Genomic DNA, 7,044 nt, shown 5'->3' with positions numbered 1-7,044 from the left:
GGCCTCCTAAACCATATAAACAACTTCCATGGGTCTTGGTTTCCTACCAGAATTATATAGTAAGATCCTTTGGTCAAAGTACATAGAGAAATAAATCTAGAACTGGCTTGGGAACTTTCATAGTGCTGTAGGAGGCCACTGAAGGAGAAACTCATCAATTATCTTACCTGGTGGCATACGCTTTGTGCTTCAATGCTTTTCTACCAACCTGAGAAAAAAGACGTGCCTACTCCAGAAAGGATCGTGCAGTAATGCGGTAACTCTTCTTTCTGATTGAATTTGAGGGCCTGATCAACAAGAGGGAATATCATGTCTGCTACTCTAAGCCTGGTCAAAATGTCGTGACTGGGAAGATCAAAGCCCCTAGGGGTAATATTGCTTTGTTGTTGGTTAACTGTTGCTTATGCTGCTGATAATGTCGCTTACTGTTGCTCTGCTAAATGGACATAGTGTCACATTGCCTTCCAATATTCATGCTTATACTCTTAGAATAGTGCTGCCTTCATCCTTAGTCAGAGAAGCTGCTTTTTGCAATGGGTGGTAGTCGCTGTAGAAACTCATAACTGGTTGATGTCCTGAAAAAAATGAGATTTATGAATTCTCGGCCTTCTCAAGGGGATATGATCAACATATATATATATATATATATATATATATAATATATATATATGAAATTGTGGAATAATGACAGCTTTTTTTTAAAGGAATAAAAAGAAGATTGGGCCTATGGAGAGGGACTCACAGTTAATGGTAGCCAAGAGAGGAAGAAACATTTTCTTTAGTGATGTGGATCTAGTAAGGAGTCAATACTCCTATATACAACTCCTCACACACACTCATGTAAACAATACTAAGAAATTCATTGGGTTACCAAAACAAACAAAAGGTATGGGAAATAAAATGGGGGCTAGATAAGAAAAATAATAATGAAGTGGAATGAGAGTGAGTATGTTAGAGAGAATATGATCAAAATGTGTTATTGGATATATGAAAATACCATAATGAATCCCATTATATGTATAATTGATAATGCTAACAAAAACTTTTTAAAAATTAGTATTTTATGTGCAGTAAGTGGAATCCAAAGCTAATTATGAGGGAACGATACAGTCTTACATTCTCAATGACTTCCAAACAAGCATACTATTTTTTCTTTTCTTTTTTAGACAGGTTCTCACATGTAACATAGGCCATCCTCAAACCTGCCATGTAGTAGAAGCTAGACTCCTGTTCCTACTGCCTTCACTTTCCAAGTTCTGGGACTACAGACATGTGTCGGCGTACCAAACCTTAAAATGATTTTTTTTACTTGAAAATATGGTCATACTTACTATTAATTAAATAATGGCAACAAAGATAAGTGAGATTTTCTTTCAGTCTTGTATATGGGTAGGTATTAGAACGATACTATCCAGTGTTTGGTAGGCATGTGAAGATAAAAATCCTTGTAGCGGCTATGTCTGCATACAGCTATAATCCCAGTGCTTAGGAGGCTGAGATATGAGCATTCCCCAAACTCGGTACCAGCCCAGCAAATTCCATACCAGCGAGGGATACATAACTAAACCCTGTCACAAATAAACGATGCCCAACTCTAGTGCAAATTCTAACTGGTCTTAATAATAAAAACCTGGAGTCAGATATTAGGGGTGAAAGCTGAAAGACCAGAGAAGCAGAGCAGCCAGCCACTACTTCTTACCTCTATGCAATCCTCTGACTAAAGTGAGCAAGATCCTGCCTCTACAAGTCCTCACGCTAAATGCCTTCAGTTCCCGTCTCCTTCCACTCACTCTGCCCAGCTGTATCACTTCCTGTCTCCACCTCCCTAGTGCTGGGATTAAAGGTGTGAGCCACCACCACTGATTCTGTTTCTCTTTTAGACTGTTTCAATTTTGTGTAGCCCATGGTGGCCTTGAACTCACAGAGCTCTGTCTGAATCTGTCTCCCGACTGTTGGGGTTAAAGGTGTTGTGTGTGAGCCAACACGGCCTGGCCTCTATGGCTAACTAGTGTGGCTAGCTCCACACTCTGATCTTCAGGCAAACTTTGTTAGAGCACAAACAAAATATTACCGCACCCAACAAATAGTTGGGTAATAACAGCACTTGACTGACCATACAGAGAGTATAAATTTTAACTGGCCATGGCAGCCATCACTCAAGACACTGAAGCAGATGATCACTGAAAGTTTTAGACTAGCCTAGGCTAAACAATAAGGTCATATCTCAAACAGGTCACCCTACGTGAGACAATTATGATGTACTTAATGTGTGTTTGTGCAAGTGGGTATTATATATATATATATATATATATATATATATATATATAATTTGTAGAAGAGACATAGCCATGCATTTCTAAGTTAGGCAGATTTCTTTAGGATCAAGCTTGCTTAAAAAGCATGCAGATAAATGACAAATTGGGATCTAGCCAGAGAAAACTAAGTTAGACTGGGTGAGAATGGAAATCAGGCCAGGGGACAGGCGAAGGAGCTGGAGGCACAGAGGACAGAAATCATAGGAAACTTACTTTAATTTAAATAAAGATGCTCAGCCAGGCCTGGTGGCACACACCTTTTAATACCAGCAGCACTTGGGAAGCAGAAGCAGACTGGTTGCTGAGTCCAAGGCCAGCCTAGTCTATAAAGTGAGTTCCAGGAGAGACTGGGCTACATAGAGAAACCCTGTCTCAAAAACAAACAAACAAAATTTTAGAAATTAATTAAAATATATTTAAGAACTCTGAGCAGACAACTAAGCCACCTGAGATTATGTAAAATGCCTGGCTGGAGGCGAAGATAATAACGAGCATCTCATTATTAGCGGTACAAAAAGGGTCAGGGATTTAGTTAGATGACCCATAGGTCCCTTCCCATCTAATTTTTGAGACTGAGCTTTGACATTGTTGTGGACTTGTACTGCCTGTAAGGAGCAAGGGGCTAAGGAATGAGGCTCAGGGGTCCTAAGTGAGTTTGAGCAAATGCCGCGGTCTGGCTTACTACCCCTAACCTTCAAAACAGCCTATCCCAACTTCCTGGATCTGCCCGCTTGCCGTTCCCTTCTCCCACAGTCCTGGCCTGGAGAAACGACTGGGTTTTAGCAGGAACTTGGGACTCTTGTACTCTTCTTTAGTTTGGGGTCAGTTTAACTTGGTTTCATCCTTAGGCTGAAGATAGGTAAGTGATTACCTAGAGGGTGTGATTGCCGGGGAGCTCTATCTCTTTCAAGAGAAGTCTGGGCTTTCATTGTTGCTTTGTCCTTTGAATCTTGAATGCTTTCCAAAATTATTTTGCAAAAATGTCAATAATTACGGGAAAGGGATCACCTTAAGATGCCAGGAAAAGGGATGGGGGAGGAGTCCTGCATTCTGCAAAGGGCCTTTCCTAAGTGTCTAGAGGAAGTTTTGTATGCTTGGAGACTGGGAAAAGCAAGAGGGGGAGGGGAGGTCTTCAGAGAGAAGGGTTTTTAATGTGAAAAATTTAATAACAGTATTTTTATGTAAGCAGATTCTTCTTATACATCATTTAGGACTCCCTACAATTACAGATTTCAAGATTATATATATATATATATATATATATATATATATGTGTGTGTGTGTGTGTGTGTGTGTGTGTGTGTGTGTGTATCCACCCCGTGACATCTCCACTTTCTCAAGCATGGCTGCAGAAGTACAGTTCTGCAGAAGTGCTGTTGCTAGATAAGTGTAGCACTAATCCCTCATCAGAGAAGTTTCTTTCTGCAGCAAACAGAGACCAATACAGAAAGCCACAACTCATCAAAATGCAGAGAACAGATGATTATGAGGTGTCCCAACTGATACATATACAACAGAACCCCAACACCTAGACTAGAGACCATCCCAGAAGAGCAGGCACAAAGATTCAAGGACTCAGAGGACCAGGAAGTATGCTGTAAAATTTTGTCTCCTAAAAATGTCAGCGAAGTTATTCCCATAAAAATCTCAGTGCTTGCCTAATCGAGACCTGAATAATGATAACACCAGTTGGCATACCAGCGTAGATGGAAGAAATCTCACAAGCCCTTACTTACCCCTATATGAAGAGCTACAGACAATTAAGTCTGTTGACAGAGAGTCAGTGTTCTCCAGGGACAAGGGTCATCCCTAAACATATGAGCAAGACTTAATAAAGTGAACATCTTGTATTTATCAATGTTTATGTATATATGTAGCAGTAATAAAGAAGAAGAGGCCATAAATTTGAGGAATATGGGGTAGGGGACACAGAAGGGGTTGGAGAAAGGAGGAAGAGGGAGGAAATGACAGAAATACAGTACTCATCTATAGAATTCTCAAAAATAAATTTAAAAATTCTACTGGGTATATGTACCACATTTTCTTTATTTTATAAACTGTGTGTGTGTGTGTGTGTGTGTGTGTGTGTGTGTGTGTGTGTTGGGGGCATTGCAGGTCAGAGATCAGTGTATCATCTACTTCTAACACTCTCCATCTTAGTTTTTCTCACTTAACCTGGAGCTTACTCAACTGGCAGACTTAGTTGGCCGGCAAGCCCCAAGGATCCTCCCATCTGCCTCCTCAGTGCTGAGATTGCAGGTGCACACTGCCATGCCAACTTTTATGTCTGGGATGTGAACTCAGTTCCTTATGGTTTCCCGGCAGACCATTACTGACTGTGAACCATTTCCCCAGTCCAAGGGAGGAATTTGTCTACTCAGGGTCTCTGCGTAAAATCAGAAGAGCAGTCTGAGCTACTAGGCCAACCAGTTTATAAGGAAAAACAAACAAAAATTAGAAGAGCTATTTAAAAAATATGAACAACTAGAATGAGTACTTTCTATTTCTACTCATATATTTAAAAATTCTAAAGTATTCTTTTAAAAGAATATTGGTGTCCAGATTTCATTCAAGTTAGAAGGTTCTAATTCAATTATTCTATACTTTGTTAATTTTGTAGAACTTCCCAGAGTAGTGAAACGAACAATAACAAGAAATCACCAAACCAAGAGAAACAGTAAGATGTAATTCAGCCTGAGAGAAGAGAAGTAGAGGCTGCATTAGCTGCCTAGTGTCATGTAGGGACGGATCCACCGGAAAGAGATGACAGGATTTTATCGCTCCCTAACCTCAACTCCTTGCTTCAAAAGTGCCTGGGAACTGGAAGGACTAGTGACTTGGCTAGGGTGAACAGAGTTTGTAATTAACCTGTGACTTTTCTAGTGTAGTAATTGCAAGTTATAGTGGGCATATATCAGGAATGATGGCGTGTTTGCCTAGAATGCACAGAGACCTGGATCTATCCCCATTACAGCATGAATAAAGTGTGGTGGTTCAGGGCAGTGGTGCATGTGGAGGGCAGGAGGAGCAGGTCATCCTCCACTATAGGTTACATAGTGTGTCGGAGGGCAGCCTGGGATACATAAGACAAAACATACATAAAATACAAAGCAAACATAAGGAACAGAAAAGAAGCTTTCAAATCCTACCCAACAGGCAAATCCGAATGATTGGTTAACCAACAGCATGAATACAGGTGTTTGAACCTTAAAAGTACCCTAGGTATGGTACACACACCTGCAACCCAGTACTCAGGAGTCTTGAGACGGGAGTATCATGAGCTCAGGGCCTGCCTAGGATCTATCACAAGACCGTGTTTCCTGATACAAAACGAAACTGTCACTTGTCCAAGCACTTATTAGAATACCCACTTTCCTTTTTTTCTGTTTTCCACTCGGTGAAATGAGGTGAGCCTTTAAAGGAAGCACCATCTGCCTCTTTCACTGCTAGAAGATGGAGTGTTCATGAAGGGGCTTGGTGACCTACGAAGCACTAAGTAGACTTCTGGGTAGAACACTTTAAATAATAGGCCTGTTCCTATGCTGAAATATCACAAGATGCTTGCCAGTTACGTCTGAAATATCTATTGTAGGGTAGCCAGCTAGTTCTTGATTATTGTTCTGGTTAGTTTTTTGTTGTTGTTGTTGTTTTTTTTTTTTTTGTCATTTTGACCTGAGCTAGAATTATCTGGGAAGAAGAACCTCAATTGAGAAAATGGCTCGATCGGATTGCCTATAGGCTACTCTGAGGAGGTATTGATGATTGATGTGGAGAGGCCCATCCCACGGTGGGTACTGCAAGCTCTGGGTAGGGGGTCTTGAGTTTCATGAGAAAGCCAGCTGAGCAAGCCAGTAAGCAGTGTTCCTCCTCCGTTCTGCTTCAGTTCTTGCCCTGTTTGAGTCCTTATTTTGGCTTTCCTCTATGGTGGACTATGATCAGGACACATACGCCAAATAAACCCTTTCATCCACAAGTTGCTTTTGGTCATGCATTTTTAGCAAAGCAATTAAAATCTAACTAAAACAGTTATGCATTTCGTCTCATCTATAAGTGCTATTACCTTCCCCCAACATTAGAAAAAACATCTAATGATATCAGGGGTTTCAGAGTGTAGCTCGTAGCACACTTGCCTAGCATGTGGAAGGATCTAGGTCCCACCCCCTAACATAATAACAAATCATTTCGAATGTCAAAACTCTACTATTCACTTCCACAGCAGATATACTAAAATTGGAACGATACAGAGAAGATTAGCAATGGCACTCGCGCAAGGGTATGTAAATCTGTGAAGCATTCCATATTTTGCCACAAGCCTCGGTGTCAGAGAGGCTAGGTAACAAGGAGGGCCCATGGTGGGGGGAACACATGGATCTCCCTGGGAAGGGGAAATGGAAGAGCTCTCCTGTGTAGACTTGTGTCAGGTGTGGATGGGATGTTGAGCGATTGGGTTGGAGTGGATGGGTGGAGGGGGGAGAGTACTGAAAGAGATGACTGGAGCAGGGCTTTGGGGGTCAGGTGGAAACCTGATGCAAGGGAAACTCCCATAAATCTACTGACCCCAGCTAAAACTCCTGGTGACAGTGGATAGTAGCCTCAACTGGCCATCTCATGGGATGGATCGAATTGGTGACTACCCCAACTGTGGTCAGAGAGCCTTTATCCAGTAACTGATGATAACAGATGCAGAGACCCAAAGGCAAACATTAGACTGAGCTTGGGGAATTCTTAT

At 41.4% G+C, this 7,044-nt stretch overlaps 1 non-coding gene across 1 annotated transcript; it reads left to right on the top strand.

Annotated features, from left to right (window-relative positions):
- Window positions 1–6,512: 6,512 nt before the first annotated feature.
- On the top strand, window positions 6,513–6,620 carry LOC121443152. The gene has a single exon (XR_005973634.1). It is a non-coding gene; the product is annotated as a U6 spliceosomal RNA (small nuclear RNA).
- Window positions 6,621–7,044: the final 424 nt, after the last annotated feature.

Source organism: Microtus oregoni, unplaced genomic scaffold (assembly GCF_018167655.1).
Source record: "Microtus oregoni isolate MIOR12 unplaced genomic scaffold, Mior012 000100F_ref0000014, whole genome shotgun sequence".
NCBI classification, from domain to species: domain Eukaryota; kingdom Metazoa; phylum Chordata; class Mammalia; order Rodentia; family Cricetidae; genus Microtus; species Microtus oregoni.
Note: the sequence above shows the minus strand (reverse complement) of the source record. Positions and strands in the feature narration are given on the sequence as shown.